The 22,281-nt window shown below is 45.6% G+C and overlaps 1 protein-coding gene across 3 annotated transcripts in view; it reads right to left on the minus strand.

Annotated features, from left to right (window-relative positions):
- Positions 1-22,281, minus strand: part of znf521 (zinc finger protein 521) — a 145,297-nt gene that overhangs the window by 102,246 nt on the left and 20,770 nt on the right. For 2 of the 3 annotated variants that reach the window (XM_080725367.1, XM_080725366.1), the window contains exon 3: positions 16,090-16,299. The gene's annotated coding sequence lies outside the window, so the exon portion shown is untranslated. The remainder of the gene's footprint in view (positions 1-16,089; positions 16,300-22,281) is intronic. The other variant, XM_080725368.1, reaches the window with a different exon arrangement.

Here is a 22,281-nt window from a genome sequence, read left to right on the forward strand (position 1 = left end):
TGTGAGCTTGTAGATAGGATATTTTCACTATTCATTGTATAACGAATGATATAGGGCTGAAGTGGTTAAATGTATCACAAATAGTAAACAAGTTCTCAACTCTGAGGTCCACACATATCCATAATCCTGACCTGGGCACAGTTTGGGGGCTTATATGTAAATTACGTAGGCCCCAAGCCTCCATACTATTCCACCTCACGTTGCATGATGCTCTTGAACAGACCTCCGTCTGCTTCTGCAGTGGAGATTAGTAATCATCTAGGGTCTGCATATTGATGGCCAGGCTTGGCCTGTTTGCATATTTACTGGCCTCAGAGCCCAGTCGCCTGAGGTGAGAAGCAAATTACATTTCTGCTTACCCCCACGCGGACAACTCTCTCTTACACTCTTTCGATTTCTCTCCCTCGTTTTCTCTTACTCTTTTTTTTACCAACCTCATTTCTCTTAACATGCTGATCAGTCATCTTCTGGTAAGCATCCTTGCCCGCCCTGGTTGCATCCGAATATGCGGTCTCATTTGGCTAACATCATCACAGTGTAATCTTGTTGGAGAGAGCAATCAGTTTACTTTGGAATTAGGTATTCCGTTGGCGGGCCCGGAGAGAGGGAAGACTCGCAGGGTTTAAAGGATGCAAACGAAAGCATGCTCTCCGGAATACAGTCTAACGCCTGATTGGGTGATCACAGCCCACACAGGCTCCATGTGAGAGTAATGAATGGCCAATGGGAGGCCAGAATAATAATGCAATTGGATTAAAATCCAATCACACAATGCCTTTTGTCTGTTGACTCTATTTGTGGGGTATGTTCCACAAATCAAGCCCACAATGTGCGGATTGGAACCATGCTTTGACTGGGGGCACACAATGTTCTAATCATAAAGATTACCTCTCTGTTTACTACAGTCCAATTTGGCCGTCAGAAGTCTCTCTCTCCCTCTTTCTCTCTCTCTTTTTGCATAACGTCGTTGTCGGGTGGAAACCTTGTATGCCCAAATACCGTATAAAAAACTGATTTAGACTAGTGAAAACAGCCGATCTACAAGCACACAACGCCTCGCACTGCGAGGCGTTGTGTGCTTGTAGATCTACTGTTTTCACTACTTTTGAGCGACGGCCTTGTGTGATGAAGCGGGGCTTTACATCGCGAAAAAACATGCACATTTGAAACTTGGAGATAGAAGGTTTCTGCCCGACAGTGACGATAACTCAATCCATTGCTAAAAGAATGAATGTGATAAGAGGATGAAGTGATAGCAACAGTAGCTGCACTTTATTCACTTTTAAAACAGTAGCTTATGGCGCATTTGATACCACAGGTGGCGAGTTGCTATTTAATCAGGTATTTTAATGCCTTGGCTTATCACAGGGACACGTGCAGATCCGGCACGCTCCGCGCCCTCCACAGAACTAGTGCAACCGGTCGCCGGAAGGCTATCTCCGAGGAGAGGCTCTCTGATCAAATCGATTTGACTCCTCCTGGATGATCGATCTTCGAGGCAGGTTGGAGGTGGAATAGATTAGATGACCTTTACATTCTCAGCGGCAGCGGAACCCCCACTGTCCACCGCGCTTAACATTAACAGGACATCTCTGTATCACCTGACAGCACGGCTTGGAACCGGCGCACCTTTGCACACACTGTACAGACGCTGTTCACCCTGCCAAAGCATAGTCCAGCTGGTGGCCTTGGAGACCTGAAACGACACCCATCCTGTCCATAAAAACCCAAATTTATGAACCCACCTTACAGTCTGAAAATGGCAATTAGTAGCCGAGGAACAAAATGTGTTACTTCATGCGATATTTGAGAGTCCCTGTCCTGGTGGGTGGGTGAACCCATATCCCCCCATATCCTGAAGTATAGCTGTTCCAGCAGGCCGCGCAGCACAGCACAGCAGCCCCCACCCAAACACCACCCCCCTGGCCAACAAAAACAACCCCAGGGAGGGGGTAGAGGAGGAGCAGGGGCGTCACGAGCTCGGGGGAAAGTGGGACTGGGTTACTAGGGCCCAAGGTGGAGGGGCCTTCATTATTTTATGCTTTAACTATTGAAAAATAGCCGGTATAGAAGCTCACTGCGAGCTTGTAGACCTGCTATTCTTGAAAAGTCGTGAAAATGTGTGCAAATCTTTGAATCTGTGTATTTTTTAAATGAACATTTGTAACTCAAATTTTGCTTCCCTGGAACTAAATATTTTGAGATGGGGGTCCGCGGCCAAATTTCCGTGATATGAAAAGGTTTGAACACCACTGACATAGAAACATAGGGTTTTCAAAAAACCTTAGAAGGATTTGAAATAGTCAAAGACCTTTCACGATTAAAAAAAAAATAGCAAATCTACAAGCTTGCAGCGCGGCACTCGGTGCCGCGCTGTGAGCTTGTATATCTGCTATTTTTCAATAGTTAAAGCACAGAATAACGGCGTAATAATGCGTTCCCAGTCTAAATGGGTTCAATCCCCTCCCCCTATGAAGAACATTCATGGGGGGCCCCCGCAGTGAATTCTTGTACCCAGGGCCCAGATGTTGGTGCGACACCCCTGAGTGAGGGAGAAAAAAAGTTGAGCCAGTGATAGTGGAGCCCCAGAGTTCCTAAACTTCAGTGGCTAGCAGGATGCCGTCACAGCTGGCTTTGCTCCTTCCTGTGGGTCCGCTCCACGGAGCACAGCCCGCGGGGACACATAAACCTGTCGGACTGGTCACTCTTTCCACCACCGCCCTCCATCTCCCTCCTTCCCCTTCCTCCCACCACACTATACCGGCCAGTTTGGCAAAAGCCGTCTCAGGAAAAAGCCCTATGGGGATCAATGTGCAGTACATTTCCACGCAGACATAAGCAAAAAAATCTGTGACCTTTTCATTAGTGAGCCTTTTCATGATCCAAAAGCCAGCAGAGGGTTTTCTGTTTGAATTAGGATTCTAAGAACCTGGGTGCAATATTGTAGGGGGTTGAACCACTGTTTGTCTTAAAATCCCTACTGAACTTGAACCCTAGCGTCCCTGTTCTGGGGGCGAACAGCCCTCGAATAGAGACAAAATTAATGGCATTAATGACAGCTGGCATGGCGGTCTGGGCACCTAGGCTTTAATGTGGCCTGACAGCGCATCGCGGGTTCGAGTCCCATCCCCCTTGTCTATCTCTACTATAAAAAACAATATATATATAAATAAAAGCCAAAAAACCCTGCCCAAGAAATATCGTAAAATAAAAATAAAAAATAATATCAGATCTACAAGCTCACAACATGCAATGCTATTCAGGCTTGTAGATAGGCACAGGGCCTTGTATAGAGCCCCGGGAGACTCCAGTTAACCAGGTATACAGTACAGTACTGTAGGGTTTAAGTCAGACCTGGGCATTGTGCGGCCCTGGGCCGTATACGGCCCCTTTGGTTCACTCTGACCGGCCGGGTTAGGGTTAATGGTAAATGACAAAATATATGACATAATACTGTATATCATGCATGGAGTAAAGCTGTATTTCTTTTATTTTTAGGTTTTTTATGCGTACATCAGCATGTGTGTGTGATCATTGAATGTTGTCTCAATAACAAGCAGGTGGTCAGACTGGTCAAGACGACCTGCCTTACCTTACACATCAAAAATGGCTAAAGTGGCTAAAAAAATAAAAGTTGATGCAGAATCCCGGGTTTTCAACAAAAATTGGACTGCTAAGTATTTATTTACTGAAGTCGGAGGTAAATCCGTGTGTCTAGTTTGCGGGGAGCACATCTTGCGGGGAGCACTGCCTTTTGGCCCGGCCCTCCACTATATTTTCTGTTGTTCATGTGGCCCCATGGAAAAAATAATTGCCCACGCCTGGTTTAAGTGGTTAAGTCCCGTCGACTCCTTGTGCATATTATCTTAGAGAAACATGGCCCTCTGAAAAGCGCTGTGGCATTTGATATGCTAATACGGAGTGTTAATTACGCACTGAATGTTTGTTCATGTTTCACACTTCACACGATTGTTTATTACTTCAAAACCAGAGTGAGTGAACACTCATTTGTCAAGCATGCCAGACACCTGTTATGGTGACCTGTAATCAAAGGAAATATGATTACGGCAAACAAATGTTACCTCAACATAAATGTATTAAATCAATAAAATCTGTCTGAAAATGCCATTTTATTGTCGGGGCAAAACCTCAATTATTTGCCATTGAACATAGATGCAACAGTAAAGGTGCAAACGTGTACCAAACATTTGAGAGTGTATACACACACACATACACATGAAAATACTTGTACAGATACGATGGGGAACATTTCAGAGAGTGTGTGTGGTGGAACTTAGGTCAGACGTTTCCAAGATACATTTTGTCTCTCTTTCTTGTTTTTATTTTTTTATTTTTGCCTTTTCCTCGAATTATATTTGTCCTCCTCTATATCCGCTTCATCATTATTCTGGTGAGCAATACCACGTTTGAGAGAGAGAGAGAAAGAAAAAAAAAATCATTTGAATTCCAGGGGCCCAAAGAGACCGAGCAAAGCCCAGAGGTAAGATCCAAACCCGCACTCCGTGCCCTTCCGTAGGCTGTCTACCTGGTAAACATCCCCTCAACCTCCTCACTTTCAACTCAAGACACGTCAACTTGCACCTGGGTACTTTAGGCTGGCCCGCCCGAGCAGGAATTGAGACTTTATTTGTTTTTCACCCCCCTCACCACCCACTCCCTCTCTTCTGAGTCGGTGCACGTAACCTGTCTGGCATTAATGATGTCATTAATAAAATGGGGCTGGTCTGTGGGTGGATTTGCCTGGCAGGCCTGGTGCCTGTCCTTCTCAGAGATAAGCCCACCGCTGGTCTTATCTGCCTCCCACAGCCCCACCCAGCAGCGCTGTGCGCTGGACACACAACCAGTCCACTCATCACTGGCTAATTACCACCTCTGACTGCCTCACAAAGCAGGCCTGGACTCACCACACCAGCAGCTCAGTTTTGTCTCTCCACTAACTTGTGTGTCCGTCTCTCGTGTGCCTTCTCTGTCTCAAAAATTCTTTCTGTATTGCGACTTCTTTCTATGCCTTGCCAATACCTGCCCTCTCTCTCTCTCTGTAGCTCTTTCATTATACTTAAATCTGTTAACACGTATTTTGGAAAAGGTGTGAAAAAATGTACCACATTTTAGGTTTGCAGTCATTTTGCTACCGTCACTGGTTCGGGGAAATGTTGCACAGCTTCCGTGTTGGTGGTCGGGCAAATCCCGTGCCTATACCTGCCCTCAGTGCCCTGTGCGTGTCTATGAGCGCTGTGAAAGAGACTAATGTCATTTGCGTTACAGTTGTCTTTGTGAGGTGGGGTTTAAGTCATTCGTGAGGCGGTTGTTTCACGGCTTCGGCGGAGCAGCCAAAGTCACTTGGTGTTACAGAGCGAGGGAGCGGTTTCTTTTATTCAATTGTTTTCCACTTCCACGAGCGCGTGCCAAGGGGGAGGAAAGCGCCGGCTTAACACGCTCTGCAATTCAACACGGCCAGACGCAGTCCTATTAAGATTTAATGTGCCATTCTTCTGCCTCTGCCGCTGAAAAAGACTTGCAAGGCTGAGGAGGAGAGCGCGAACAAAGAGCATGGCAGAGACAGAGACAGAGAGAGAGAGACGGAGAGAGAGATGAGTAAGAGGAACAGAGACACCAGCAGCACCGTGGCCATGGTTCTTGTCACAATACTGAGGTGACTCATGGCAAGAAAGATAATATGTCGCGGAGGAGGAGGGAAATAATAACAGCGTTAGCATCTGATATCGTTTCCACCCAGGTCACACCAATGCTGAGATTACATGAGATGATCTGGAGTTTTGTCCACATGTCATCTCTGCTACGCCGGCTGCCTGCCCATAAGAAGGAGGTCAACGGCATGAAGTCACACAGCGTGTATTTAGCCCCTCGGGTGATGAATTACGTGTCGTCTACAATGCAAAGTACAAGCATGCAGGTGCTGCGTTTTTTGCGTGTATGTGTTTGTTTGATTAAGTGGAGGACGGACCGAGAGAGAGCAAATGAGTGAGGGGAAGATAAAGAGAGGCGCGTGAATATGGAGGAGGCAGGGAGCCTCACAGCTGGCCACGGTGCTGTCGTGTCTGCCTTGAACACACAAAACGTAGCGCGAGCACAAACAAGCGACGCGGGCTGCGTCGTTCTTATTTCTCGATTGTCTTCTTTCGGCGGTAGAAAACCCAGGCCCTCGTCTGACAAAGGCCAATAAATACTTTATATGGTGCATAATGTGTTGCGGTGCGAGGCACGGGGGAGTGGGAGGAAAGAGGGCGTCCTCACGAGGGCATACGCTTTGAATTCCTAATGACACTCCTGTTAACGTCACTGGCTCCGTCGCACCAAGAGGATACGCACGGGGATGCTGCACCGTGGAGTCAAACGCACCTCCTTTAATACGCTCTCTATGTCTGTCTGTCTGTCTGTCTGTCTCCATCTCAGAAACTCCATCACACTCTCTCTCACACACACACACACACACGCACGCACGTATTACTATATGTGTGCGGACATCAACATTTTCGGGAGGCAATGCTATAAATGCAATTTCTTCGCCTTTTTCCATTATAATTGTTTTGTCCAAACTCCAAGGCTGAAATCAGCTATTTTCGGTGCATGACACAGACACGCAACTAATATAAATGAGGCATAAAAGCAACCATAACCTTTAAACCTAACCTGTAAATGTCTAAGTCTAACCTTAAGCTCAACCTCTCAAATTCTACTATACTTGTGGGGACATTTAGCCCACACAAGTATTGAAATACAAGCGCGCGCACACACACACACACACACACACACACACACACACACACACACACACACACACACACACACACACACACACACACACACACACACACACACACACACACACACACACACACACACACACACACAGACACAGGAAAAAGCTCGAGCTCAATTCTGAGAGTTCACTCTAGCATGAGGTCTCTTTTCAGTGGCTGCGTCGTGCCAGAAGTCGCTAGTCTCCCCTGACCGCCTCTCTCCTCTTTTCAAAGCCTTGTAATCAGTGTGCTGCTCTTTGTACTGGGATGTCGCAAGACGCCCCGGCAGGAGAACGGAGGGGGGGGGGGGGGAGAAACACGAAATAAACGCAGCAGAATCTCTGATGAACGGCATCGGCTCAGCGATCGGCTAATCAGGCCTTGTTCGCTCGTGTTGCCGTTGCCTTCCCTCCCTCTCATAATGTGAGGCCCTTTATTTTGAAGCCAAATAAAGTCTTTGCAGTTTCGGCACATTCTTCTCGGCAGCCACAAGGCAGCTGTTGGATCAATACACCAAGTTGGTTGAGAAGAAGAAGAAGAAGAAGGAAAAAAAAAAATCCCCCCAGTATAACCAATTGGAAGTCGTTGGAAACAGTTAGGAGAAAAGATGGCCTGCCAACAGTTTGTTCATAGCTGTGGGTCTTACTGAATATTTCCATGCTTCTGACCCAAAGACTTCATGTAAATGAGCTGCGCATGCTTCAAACAAACATGTCGTGGTAGAAAGGCAAGAGGAGGAAAACATGTCAATGGGATCTAACCCATTCAGAACGGGTACACAGTATTGTGTGTCATTATTTTATGCTTTAACTATTGAAAAATAGCAGATACACAAGCTCACAGCGCGGCACCGAGTGCTGCGCTGCGAGCTTGTAGATCTGCTATTTTTGGAAAGAGTAGTGAAAATGTGTGCAAATCTTTGAATATATGTATGTTTCAAAGCGAACGTTTGTAACTCAAATTTTGCTTCTGGGTGGTCCCTGGAACAAGATATTTTGAGATGGGGGGTCCGTGGCCAAATAAATATCATTTTGGGGGTCCTTCACATGAAAAGGTTTGAGAACCTCTGACATGGTAGTCTCTCAAGAACAGACTAACTGAGCTCCAGTTAAGTGAAAAGGACCTTTTTTTTGACGATGGCTGGCCAGATTGCTGACATATAGAAACATAGGTTTTTCAAAAAATCTTAGAAGGATTCAAAAGACACTTATAGAATCGGGTCAAAATTCCAATTTTCACAACTAAAAAAAAAAAAATAGCAGATCTACAAGCTCGCTGAGTGCCGTGCTGTGAGCTTGTATATCTGCTATTTTTGGAGCTGTGTGAAGCACAGGCTCCCTATACGTGGCCGTGTGGGTCTGTGTGTCTGTGTGTGTGTCTGTGTGTGTGTGTGTGTGTATGTAGCCTGAACTTCCTAAACTTCGGCACGCCACTAGTCCCACAGTTTTGCCACCACACACTCGCGCCATATGTCAAATCGACCGGCTTACTCGGGAATCATGGGCTATTACTTTTCTAAGAGAAAGGTTCTATAGTTTAATTGATATTAATTTATTAGTGAATTAATTTTCCCCATTGACTTATAATGGGAATCGCAAAAACTCACATTCAATTATTTGTCTCTCGCAAACCATAGGGGCTAGAGTTTCAAGACTTGGAGAGGAGGTTCATAATGATTTCAAGGATTAAATAAAAAATAATTGTGTCATTTGGCCGCATGGTGGCGCCATAACACCCCACTTTACGTTTTGGCCTGTAACTCTTGAACCGTAGGTCGGAAAATTAAAAATATTTTTTCCCTGGATTCCTTGGGTCATGACGCATCTCCCCATATAGGCCACGCCCATTTGCGCCATGATAGATTTTCCGCCATCTTGAATTTTCTCCAAAACACACTTTTTGCTCCTTTTCCTACATATTTTCTTCAAATGTCACAAAAATCGGTACACATGATCCACACACACACACACACACACACACACACACACACACACACACACACACACACACACACACACACACACACACACACACACACACACACACACACACACACACACACACACACACACACACACACACACAGCTCCACTTCACACGGGTGTGATTTTTCAATAGTTAAAGCATAAAATAATAATACACTATGTGTACCCGTTCTGAATGGGCTAATAACAAAAACATGGTAGCCCGTCAGAAAACAGATTTGTCTTCATAATATCCAACATTTGTCTACATCCATTCCACCATATGAACAACATCTCTATTGTGGAGGGATATTATTGTTTCTCACGGATAGTATTAATGTGCGGCATCTCATTTGTATTTTTCTCATAAATCTGAAATGTACTTTATTGAAGCAGAATGCATTTTGAAATGTCTACAGGGAAGAGAAAGGAAAATCTACATAATATAAATCCATATGGCCCAGTTCTTTTTCTCTTTTCTCTCTCTCTCCATCTCTATCTCTCTCTCCCTCTCTCTCTCTCTGTTGCACCCACTCTGATTGATTCCTTTATCTGAGGGAAGCAGAAGACATGCTCTGTTTGCTCGCACAGTGGCCGGCAGGAAAACAGAGAAAGACACTTATTAAAAAGGTCATCTCGCAGAGGGTTAAAATAGCAGGCCACAGATCTCTCCGGGGGGAGCAGCCATGCCCCTCCTCTAGTGAAGGACACAAGAAAAGGTGTTGCTCAAGGGAGCAGGGCCCGTAATGAAAGAATGGCCACCAGGCTGACAGCCCATGTGTGCACAGGACTATTCAAATGCCTTCAGAGGCTTGGAACTGGGAGAGCTGCGAGCGAAAGGGAAGCGAAAATGCAATCTTTTGAATTAAATTCCGGCACTGGAGGTGTTATTTTTATTTACAAGGTGGGCAAGTAAACTGATGTGGAAATGAAAGTTGCAGGATATTTCGTTTGGGCCAACATGTTGAGAGCACATGTTCTCCTGGCCTAGCATTTTCAATCTTATATACGTGGCATATGAACTTGACTTGAGTGTCATCCGAGAACAAAAGACAAACCGTATACACGGATGGGTAACAATACCGAGACTGTACAGACGACACAATGAGACAGTGAGACAAAGCATTTACCAAGTGTTTTTGGAGAGGCCTGTGGAATAGCAGTGCCTCCGGCCTCTCGTCTCCTCCCCAGGGCAGCCTAAAGCCCTGTCGGCAGGATGCTGATCCCCACACGGAAACCTGATCCGCAGCCATCCTGGAGCCGGAGGGGGGACGGGGGAGTGCACTCACCCCCCCCACCCACCCACCCTTCCCCGGAGCCCCTCCGTTGCTGCCCCAGAGTTAGAGGGGTGCTCTGGGGGAACATTCCTCCAGCCCTGCCCCAGCTTGCCTCCACTCTCAACTCTCCAGAGGAGCATTCTTCCAAGCCCTGCCCCAGCTTTCGGCGAGGGTCTCCTGGGGAGCATTCCTGAAGCCCTGCCCCAGCCCAAGACGGGCTCCCTGGGGATGCATTCCTGCAGCACTCTCCCTCTCTCTCTCTCTCTCTCTCTCCCTCTCCCTCCTTCTCCCTCTCTCTCTCAGGCTCTCGCCTTCCTCCGCAGTCCAGCATTAGCACGATCGATAGCACCGATCGCATCGGGGACACGAGGCAATCCATACCCTTGCGCTCCCTTAGCGCACTGCAGTGGTCGCGGTTTAAGTGCATAGAAAGGTGTTATACCTCTGCCAGAAGCGAGGGGGGGGGGGGAGACAATGGCTGGTTGTCGGGGTGACATGTAACATCTTTCTCTTTGGCTGTGTCTACTGGGTGTGGTCAACTTATTGCCCGAATGTTGTTTAGACTTTGTTTTGTATCACTATTGCTAAGATGGTCGTACTGTACTGTGCCATGTGGGATCATAGCACTGTACAGCAGCAGAGAGGCAAAGGATGGGACAAGAGTAGGGATGGGACGATATGGAAATTTCATATCACGATTATTGTGACAGAAGAAATCGCGATTTACGATATTATCACGATAATCAAAATTCATTATCCTGGGGCAGAACATTTACCAAAAATAAGTTACTTTTACCAGTTATAGAGGGTTTAAGTGCTACCGGATAATGCAGCTCGGAAAATAAAAGGTGAATTGAACCCAGTGCATGACGGAGGATGATATCACGATAAATTAAATCTCCACGATACGATTATCGTGAGTGTTTTTTATCACAATATCCTCCTCTTTCCACAGGAATTTACTGGAGAATGTTTTGCACCACACTGCACCACACTTCCGGTTAACAGCAGACATACAAGCTCACGTCGCGTCGCAGATGCAGCCGTTGTGAGCTTGTAGATCACACTCGGCTGCGGCGCCGGAAGCTCCGTCCAATTTCTGCGCAATGCACAATGGGATGTTGGAAACTTGTGGATACGATAATATCGCTTATCGTCCCATCCCTAGACAAGAGTGCATGTGAGGTTGTGTGTGTATTGCACGAGTGTCTGTCTGCGCGTGTGCACATGAGTTAGTCCACCGTTGGGTTACACGTAGGAGGGGAATCAGCTGGGAACATAAGACATTTCTGTTGGAGAATGGCACATAAATCTCCATATGCAGATTTGTTACAGTCAAGCTCGGCAATTTGTTTACCAAAAATAAAACGTTTAAAATGGAGAAATGGAGAATTTAGCAGGTGCTTGTGGTTGATTAGAAAATGGTTTTAATAAAGGATCCATCTGCGAGCAGAGGCTTGATGTAAGTCAGATTAATTGGTCATGGATGTCTACATAACGCCACATAGGAAATCTCCTCCCATTTTCCAGCAAACATGAACACACACACACAGACACACACACACGCACGCGGACACGTGCACGCACGCACGCACGCACGCACGCACGCACGTACACGCACACACACAGAGTACTTAGTATGCCATCTAGAAGTTTCTTTTCTCCCACTGTGTTTGAATACTAATAGAGTGTTTCTGCACAATCACAATACCCTAATGGCAATTAGAATCTTTTGTTTGGTTTCCACAGGGGCTCTTATCCAAACGCCGTTTTTTCACCATTGAGCAATTAAGAGTTATTTGTCCGTAAGATTGACATTTATAAAGGGCTGCCTTAATTATATGAAGAAGAAGAAAAAGAATATGGCGTATATGGAGTTGGTCACAATCAGAGCACAACAACATAAAAGACCTGCCATCTGACAGGTACACTACAAAACTCTTAGCCAATTAAATATAATAACTATTCAACACACTAGGGCATTCACCAAATATTTGAATATTCGAATATCAAAGTCACTATTCGACGTTGTTCACCTAAGTCGAATATTCGCTTTTTTTCTTTTTTTTTCTTTAAGAAATATATAGTTTATAAAGCTTGGCTAGATAGGAAGTCATAAATATGAGTTGTTAATGCCCTTGGTGGATGAATTTGTTAATGCTCTATACCAGGGCTTCTCAAACCTTTTTAGGCCGTGACCCCCAAAATAAACATAATTGAACTGGGGACCACCACCCTGACAAGCAATTGGAATTGAAAGTATTACATTTAATGTGACTCGGTTCCATAGATAAAAATTGTGAAAATAGCAAATCTACATGCTCACAACGTCTCGCAATGCGAGGCGTTGTGAGCATGTAGATCGGCTATTTTCACAATGTTTGCCTCTTGCTTACTTAATAAGTTTGGCCAGTCCTGTCGAATATTCGATTATTCGAATACTTTGAGGTTGAATAATTCGAATACTAAAAATCACTATTCGTGAATGCCCTACAACACACATACTTCATATTAACCATAAATAATAATATTTTTTACTCAAGCACAACAAGGACCTGCCCCACCTGTCTTAAATAATGGCCTTTATGTATTCATTGGCATGCCAACCACAATGTCCTTGAATCAATATTGGTGTGATGGAGTGAAAAAAAGGTGGCAGGGAATGATGTACTTAGTTCCACTCAAACCAAGGAATGCTTTTGTTGGATAACTGTTACTTGAAAGTGGACATTAAATAGATTTTCACGCCTTAAAGTAGTGTGAGAATCGCCTAAATTAGCACACACACGAGCACACAGTACAGCACATATGCATGTACATTCACACTTATATGCACACACATACACAAAGTAAACAGTATAAGTGTTACAGTTAGATTGGGTAACTCAGTTAGAACGTGGTAAGAGCACTCGTTTTGTCGTTCACCACACACCCCTAACACCACCTGGATCAATTCACTTTGATTGTCTCTTATCAGCGCACCTGAGTAATTCTGCGTAGTCACCATGAGATGGCGACAACAGCCATTCACTTGTGTAGTCGCTGACGTCACTCGTTTGCGACCTCTCTTTCTTTGTTTATCTACTAGCCTAGCTCAGCTGTGTTTAGCCATTAGCTTACTATGCCTAACTCTAACCCTAACCCTAACCTTAACCTCAGTAAAACTATGCCTAACCCTAACCCTAACCTCCGTGGTGTGAGGCGCTATTATTCCTGCCGACGCTACGTTGTCGTTGTCGTTGTCGTTGTTGTGGATCAAAGCGACTGCCTTTTTTGCCCCGTGCCGCACGCACGACGAGCGCTCCTGTTCTCAATTTCACTGAAACTCAAAAAAACTGTGACATAAGCATGCATGCATGCACAGCACACATAAGTTAATACTAATACAGGCGTCACAAAACATTTCGACTCACAGCTGAATTCAAACACGCGCACACACGCACACACACACGCACACGCACACGCACACGCACACGCACACACACACACACACACACACACACACACACACACACACACACACACACACACACACACACACACAGGACTTGACTCTGTGAGACTGGCTTCCAGTTAATGGAAAATCTTTGTAAAACTCATGTGGGATATCGTCTTGGTTGTTTGGAAATCAGAGACCACTCAGAACCATTCCTTCCCTATAATTTGTGGTGGGCTGGTTGTGGGCAGCAAAAGTATGAAATCAAACTATGCTTGAATATAAACAGAGCAGAGGCTGTGCTGGCCTTTTATTGAGCAGTGGTCTGAATTTACTTTTGAATCATAAAAAGACAACACACAGCTACTCTAAAACATAAGAAACAGCCTCTTTAAATTTTGCCCTGTTTATGTTCTGCCTTTGAAAGTACAAGACACACACACACACACACACACACACACACACACACACACACACACACACACACACACACACACACACACACACACACACACACACACACACACACACACACACACACAGAGAGAGAGAGATAGAGAGAAACAGATGTGGTCCGTGCCCAAACATTGTGAAATGTGTGTCAGATGGCTCTTCTCGACATGGGCCCATCAGGACGTGTAAAGGAGGACACCACGACCAGGAGAAGCACATGGAAACCTTCAGCTCACATCATTAGTCCTGTCTGCCACCTTGTCAGGGTATTTATAGCCCTATTCATCCATCAGCAGACCAATGACACAGTCTGCCAATGGCACCCCTCTCTTCTCAGCCCCACTCCGTTACAGTATTAGCAGTTAGCTAGCATCCCTGCTATACTGGACGGACTCCCTCCTGGTGGAGTGTGTGGTGGACTGCAGCACTTCCTGGTTGGACAAATACCTGACCACTCTCTTAACCACTTAAGCCCTATGTCGTCGTTGTCGGGTGAAAACCTTGTATGTCCAAAACCGTTTGTTTAGCATTTTTCATTTAAAAAATTATTTAAGCTAGTGAAAACAGCCGATCTACAAGCACACAGCGCCTCGCACCGCGAGGTGTTGTGTGCTTGTAGATCTGCTGTTTTCACTACTTTTGTGTGACAGCCTTGTACGATGAAGCAGGGCTTTACTTTGTGAAAAAAACATACAAATTTGAAACTTGGAGATATGAGGTTTCCACCCGACAACGACGATATACTTCATCACACGACGGCTAGTCTAAAAGCCCATAACGCATCGCATCACAGCGCATTGTACGCTTGTAGATGTGCTACTTTTACCATTTTTGTCACTTTACCGGCAATTTTCTAATCAAATGGAATTCCCAAATAGTAGTTTCTTAGAAACTGCTACATAGAGTCTATAAATATGACCCTTGAAAGCCAACACACAGGAAGCTGTCATCTGTTTGTCATTTCCATTCACAAAAAAGGTTTCTTTAAAATATATTTTAGAATGTCCATTTCTGCTAAGCAGCAAGCTATAGATACGGTATGCTTTGACAAAGTTGATAAACAGTAGGACGTATTCACCCGACTGTAAAGGTAAAACGGAAGTGTGTGTACACACATGTGTGTGTGTGTGTGTGTGTGTGTGTGGGGGGGGGGGGGGGGGGGGGGGGGGGGCAGACATCTGTGCATTTTCAGTACTTCCGTTGAACAGACTGTTAGGCGGCAGCATTTGAAAACAGTGAGCGCCAACAGTCTGTCTCTCTTTACCAAAATAAAACAGAGACGCCAGGTGGAAAGCGTTAAACAGAACTAACTTAAACTGAAGCGACATAACGGCGGTGCAGAAGACATAAGGACACATCTAACATACACAAAGTGTGGAGTGCTTTGATACCGCGAGCGACCATAAGGAGGGATGCAGCTGTGTAGGCGTACGCACGGTATACATCTGTGTGACGTACTGTACGAGGTGCGTGCGTGATGCGAGTGCGTGTAAACTGTTGGAAACCGACCAAGGTCATTGGTAGTCTAGTCTGGTGTTCGGGTGCTTCCCCGCTTGGTGTGTGGAGCACCCAGCGTGCGGTTGCAGCATATTCTCTAGTGCAGGGGTCTTCAACGTTTTCAGGCCAAGGACCCCTTAGTTGAGAGAGAGATGAAGCAGGGACCCCCCACGACCTTGCATAGATTCCATATACTGTAGTTTTCATCATTTGACAGCACAATTATCAGTGTATCGGTATTTTAGATTCATGTCAATTTGTGTTTTCAGATATTTAACCATTTGAACCGTCAATACTTAATAAAGTTGACCTTTCACTCTCTACATAGTGTGCTCTTTTTCCCCCTCTACACCAAACCCCTTTGCCTAAAATAGCCGATCTACAAGCTCGCAACGCCTCGCAGCGCAAGGTGTTGTGAGCTTGTAGATCTGCTATTTTTGGCTAAAGTTCTCCCAATATGGACGCTAGGGTTCAAGCGCTTATAATACAAAAAAGGAGAAAAAGACTTTCACTATCACACAAAGATTTGGAGGACCCCCTGTGGTGACTCTGAGAGGACCCCCTGTTGAAGACCCCTGCTCTAGTGAAGGCATCGAGTGGGAGTGAGAGTCGTGGAGCCCGAGTGGCAGAGCGAGAGTGTGAGGGGAAGAAGAAGGCTCGGTGGGCTGAGCGTTGTTTACCTGTCAGCTGGCATTGATTAATCTTGTGTTCGGTGAGATCGCTCAGCGACTCGAACACCTGCCGGCAGCTGTCGCAGCTGTGCAGCGCCGGCGCCTCCTCGTCCTCCTCCTCTCCCTCCTCCCCCTCCTCTGGCGAGAGCAGCCTCTTCCTCAGACGCCCGGCCTCGCCGCCACCATCCTCCGCCGCCCTCTCGAGGGCGCTCTCTGGGTCTGCCGAAAGCCACAAGGAAATGACACAATGCCACAAGCAGGGGGGTCACAAGGTGGGAAGGTGGGAAAAGTGGGACTGAGTTACTATAGGGCCCAAGGAGGTGGAGGTGTAGGGGCCTGGAATTATGTTATACTTTAGCTATTGGAAAAATAGCAGATATACAAGCTCGCAGTGCGGCACTATTTGAGATGGGGCTCCGTGGCCAAATACATAATTTTGGGGTTCCTTCACGTGAAAAGGTTTGAGAACCACTGACATAGAAACATAGGTTTTTGAAATACTGAAATATTCAAAGATTTGCACAAATTTTCTTGATTTTTCAAAAATAGCAGATCTACAAGCTCGCAGCTTGCACATCTGCTATTTTTCAATAGTTAAAGTACCCAGGGCCCACAAGGAAATGACAGTGCCACACAATAGTCAGACGGGGGTGACCCCCCCCCTGCATGGCGGCGAGGCACTATAGTTTCCCTCTGGGTGACAATAAAATGGATTTCTAGACTGCGGATTTAATAAAAACAATAATAAAAGCTGTAATAAAAATGCAGGTTCAATCTGGGCATCTGTAACTCAACCCATCCTCACGCCATAACAGAACTAGTGGGCAGGTGAAGGCGATACACAAGCACATGCTCCGAGACCTCACGCCAATGGCACGCACAAAAAGGAACACGCGTACACACACATGCATGCATGCACACACGCACACGCACACACACACACACACACACACACACACACACACACACACACACACACACACACACACACACACCTCTGTTATTAGAAATGGTTTTAAGTTGTGTTTGCCCTGCCGCACCAAAGCAAAACTTCAGTATATGAAACTAGACTGAGGGGAATATTTGTAGTTAATAAATCCAGGATTGCAGCTTTGGTTGGACTAAAGAAATATGAAATTCCACCCGAGTGCTGAATTGCATCAGTCTCTGTGTCCGACAAAAGGAGAAAGCCCCAGCCATATAATGTAGACATTGAAGGCCAGTGCTATGGGTGTGAAAAGCATAGCGCAGTAACACACTCAAAACCGAGATTGGTGTGTTAGACTGTTGTCACGACACACTTCTCTGAATTATTCAGCCTTGCTCGCAGGCAGCCGCGGGTCGCGCACATCAATATTCTTCAATCCATCTGCAGTTTTGTCTCTTGTTGGCTTTGTGCTGTAGCAGTGCCAGGGGTTGGCGATGGACTACCTTGAACCAGCACTAGGCATTAGGTTACAAGCTACTCGCCCGACAGGAAGAAAAGGTCTGCGTATGAGGCAGTGACATAACGATAGCCAAAACCAACCTGTGCTATTCGTTAGTAGCACACCTTAAGCATCTAGATTCAGAGGAATAGAAAATGTTGTGCAGCTAGCATCAGCATATTGTAATTAGGCAGCATGGCCTGCAGCCCCCTCTCTCCCCTGCTGTGACCATCACACTTCAGTACAATAAGACTGATTACAAAGCCATACTCACAATCAAACAATCATGCCCCACTAGTTTAGCTCCCAAAGCTTTGTGGGGGAGAGGAGCCCTGTACTTCACCGGCAGCCATTTTGAGCCCCGCTGCTGCTAGTGTTCCTCAGCATGTCCCAAAACTCTGGAGGGGAACATTAGGAGGGGAGGCCTGCTTTTTTTTGTGCCTAGCACACGGTTAACACCGCCTAAGGACACGGAGGGAGCTGCAGCACCGGTGCGTGGCAGAGCCTGCCAAGGAAGCCGGGCCGTATGTATACACGGGCGGCCATTTTAAGTCCTCCTCCTGTAGGGTGCTCTTACAGAGCGCATGCAGGAACTCCTCGAGGAGAGGCATTCCAGAACTCATCAAGGCCACCCAGGATTTTTCCTTTACTTTTCCCCCCACTCGCGCCAAGTATTGATGTAACATCACACCCTCCATTGTCCTTCCCTCTTGGCGACGGAGGCGCTCGGAACATGCCCTCTAAAAATATCAGCACTGTGGTCCCCTGTGGGACCATGCAGAACAGAACAGAAGGTGTTTCAAGAAAATGAAAATCCCAACCCAATCCTCACAGATGCAGGCCTCTCTCTTGCTCTGGGGCGGGTGGGGTGGGGGGTGAGGGGGCTGGGGGTGGGGGTGGGGGTGGACGGGACGCTTTTGACTGAGGCCAGAAGCCTCACGATATAGACTTACGCTTATGATTCATCCACAATATGCAGACAGAGAATTCACAATGTGCTTTGAAACACTCAGGGGCGTCACAAGGGAGAGGGGAGGGGGAGGGAGTGGGACTGAGTTGCTAGGGCCCAAGGTGGAGGAGCCTTAACTATTTTATGCTTTTAACTATTGAAAAATAGCAGATATACAAGCTCACAGCGCGGCACCCAGTGCCGTGCTGCGAGCTTGTGGATCTGCTATTTTTAAAAAGTCGTGAAAATGTGTGCAGATCTTTGAGTATATATGTATTTTTTAAAGCGAACATTTGTGACTCAAATTTTGCTTCTAGAGGGTCCCTGGAACTAAATATTTTGAGATGGAGGTCCGTGGCCAAATACATATCATTTTGGGGGTCCTTCACATGAAAAGGTTTGAGCACCACTCACATAGAAACAGCAGATCTACAAAATAACGCAGTGAATCATTGTAGCCAGGGCCCAGAATATGGTTCGACGCCCCTGAAACACTGTGATAGCTTCATGTATTTTTACAGGCTTCCTCTAGAGCAGCTGGTGGTCAAGATGTCGGTGTGTTTTACAGTGGCCTTTATAACATCATCTATTTGCATAATATTTCAGCTTACCGTTGCAAAAAAAGAGATGATTTATTGACATTAGTGACATTTAAAACTCTTTACGAGAGAGAGAGAGAGAGAAAAAAACGCTTTCGTGCACCAAGATTTGATGATGTTAATGGTTTTAACATTTGGCTGGAAGGTATAGTATACCCTGGCCTATACCTACACATTTGCTCAGAAGTTTTAGTGTGACAAAACACAGGACACATAACAAATATAAGCCAAACGCTAAATAATAAATAAGACGTGCACGAAACCCAAGACATGTTGGGCTACTTATTTTTCAGTTTGATCTTCACTATCCCTTCTTGTCTCTCGACGACACCGCCAAGTTCAAGCTGCTGTGTCCGGCGGATCTAAGGACAAGTCAGTGCTGTAAAACCACCCATGCACCAGTGTTGCCGGTGCTGGAAGAGTAAACTGCATGCGCGTTTGGGAGGTGTGTGTGGGGGGGGGGGGGAAGAGTCGGGTGGGCTTGACAAGGGAAGGTCACGTCCAACCCTGGGATTAACCCATTTAGACCCGAAAAATACAGCAGTACTGTGTTCTATCAGTCTGTCATTCAATGTTATATGAGATACTTCAATGGTTTCCTATGGAAATAAGCTAAGTCTTTTCTAGGATCTCGTTTAGTTGACCTTGTACCAGTGAACTGTACCGTCATGAAACTGTACTTTTTTCTATGCAAACTTCTAATAAAGTCTTCAATCAATCAATCAATCAATGCGAGTTTGTAGATCTGCTATTTTTATTTTTATTTTTTTACATTTTTGCAAATCTTTGAATATATATTTTTTTAAGTGAACATTTGTAACTCTAATATTTGCTTCCGGGAAAGGATTTAGAAGACATTTATCGAATCAGGTCAAAAATATTCTAAGTCGTGCACAAATTGTCACTCAAAATTTTTTCAAAAATAGCAGATCTACAAGCTCGCAGCGCGGCACTCGGTGCCGCGCTGTGAGCTTGTATATCTGCTATTTTTCAATAGCTCGAAGCATGGAAACAATGGTTAAAAAGTAATAACGCGTAATAATGATAACAACGCGTTCCCGGTCTGGACGTGTTAAAGAGTCCACGTCAATACTGAGGTTCCTGTGCCTCTGGGTCTCATACAGTAATCCATCAGATCAGGACATCCTCGGCTAGCAGTCTCTACAGGCTGGACAGCAGATCAATACCACCATGCTTAGGATGGCTGACAATCACACACAGAATATGGAGGGGGAAGGGGGTTGGGTCACATGCTGAGAAATATAAAGAAATATATATAAATAAATAAATTCAGCAGTGTTTCCATTCTGTTCATAAAAATATATAGCAAGTAGTTTAGGTCTCTCTGGGAACTATATTGACCACCCAATCCATATTCTGATGAGGAAATTAGGAGGTAGGTTATGCACACCGATGATCATCATCCAGATGGGTATATTAAGGAGATTTCATTATTAATGAGGGAATTTAATAAAGATCTGAGTGCATGATTTTTAAAGATAACTCGTCTTTCTTTGAGATGGATAAAAGCTGATGGATATTACATGCATAGAAGCTTAAAAAAAATGAAGGTGATTGACATCTTTTCCGCCGTCTAATATCTGTCTGAGTCGCCATCCATCCATCATCCAGGCTCCTGTCTCTTATGGCGCCTGGTGACATTTATCATACCACAACTTTCATCTTGACCCCCCACCTTTATATTATTGAATATCTCTGCCCTTAAATATTTATAACGTTTTTAATTGATGTTCTCCTCTCTGCCTCTCGCAGCCCCACCAGGGACCCCTGGTCCCCAGCAGAGCAGTCTGCCCACGCCCCCCCACTGTCTGGCCCCACACCGAGCAGAGAGCAGTGGGGACTGGGGACGTTGACCATGGAGAGAGAGAGAGGAGGAAGGACATGAGAGAACCAAGAGAACAGCCTGGCAGTCAGAGCTGAAAAGCTCTGAAGCAAGGTTTTAACCACACCGATTCGGCGGCGGGAAGCGTCTGCTGCCGACCGGGAGCCGTCGGCGCTTGCCGTCGATAGGGCTGTCGGAAACCCGTCGATCGAAAACCGAACCTGCTCAGTCTTTTGCAATCGGTTGGTAGGATTGAGGCGACTTGATACTCCTGTATAGTGGACATTAGTTTGTTGCAGCTAGCAAAGCCTAAATAAGCCAGAGACATTTTCTCGTGGCACATTTTAACTAACATTTTAACCATATCAACTCTCAATGTCCTTAATTCCTTTACCAATCAACCCCAAAGCAAGGCTAGTAATAGTGCTGAGTGTTGTTTTGGTCAGAGCAGGAAAAACACCGCACGGGAGAAAGAATCTCCGCCTTTGCCCTCCGGTTGCCAGATTCTGTGAGTGAAACAAGCAACCAGGTCTATGAAAATAAGCCCAAAAGCAGCGACCAGTTTCACCTATTGAGCTCTATTACATTAGTTATTTTCTAAAAGAATGTTGAAAGCAAGGCCAAATAAGCAACTACACTTCAGAAACAAGTCCAAACAAAAGCAACCCACAACTAGCAACATTATAGGAAAACAGGATCATAGTCGCTTATTTGCAGTTTTTTTGCAGTTCTTTGCAGTCTGTGTACAGTCAGAAGGAGTCTCCTGTAGGCTGTTTGGTGTGGAGACACCTTAACATGTCACAATGTCCATGTAAAACGTTCATTAAGAAGAGAACACTCAACTGCAATGTTAACCCCAATGGGGACATTGACTTACGCCCTTTAAAAGAATATTATAAATAATAATAATAACTGTTGAGGTGCAAACTCTTGTAGGGTGCATCACTCTACTTGTGCGCCAGCAGAGCGTGCAATTAGGGTGACCCCCCCGCGCCCCCTAGTGGCGAAAAAGAGAAAAACTTCTGGGAACCCAGATTAGGGTGATGATAGCTGTCTGTGGGTATGTATGTATGTGGGTATCTCGGTGAATGTCAACGAGAACGCTGCTCACTCATTGGCTAAAGGCCCAGCCAACAAGATATGGCCACATACATACATCCATACATACATCCATACATCCATACATCCATACATACATACATACATACATACATACATACACACACATACATACATACTAGGGATGCGAATCTCGACCACTGAGGCGATACGATACGGACCTCGATACACTGCCAGCGATACGATATAATTGCGATACATTGAAATCCTGCCGATACGATACATCGCGATCCACCCCTGTTCCCGATACGATGCGATACGATT

Source organism: Nannobrachium achirus (genome assembly GCF_963921795.1).
Source record: "Nannobrachium achirus genome assembly, chromosome: 5".
Taxonomy (NCBI): Eukaryota; Metazoa; Chordata; class Actinopteri; order Myctophiformes; family Myctophidae; genus Nannobrachium; species Nannobrachium achirus.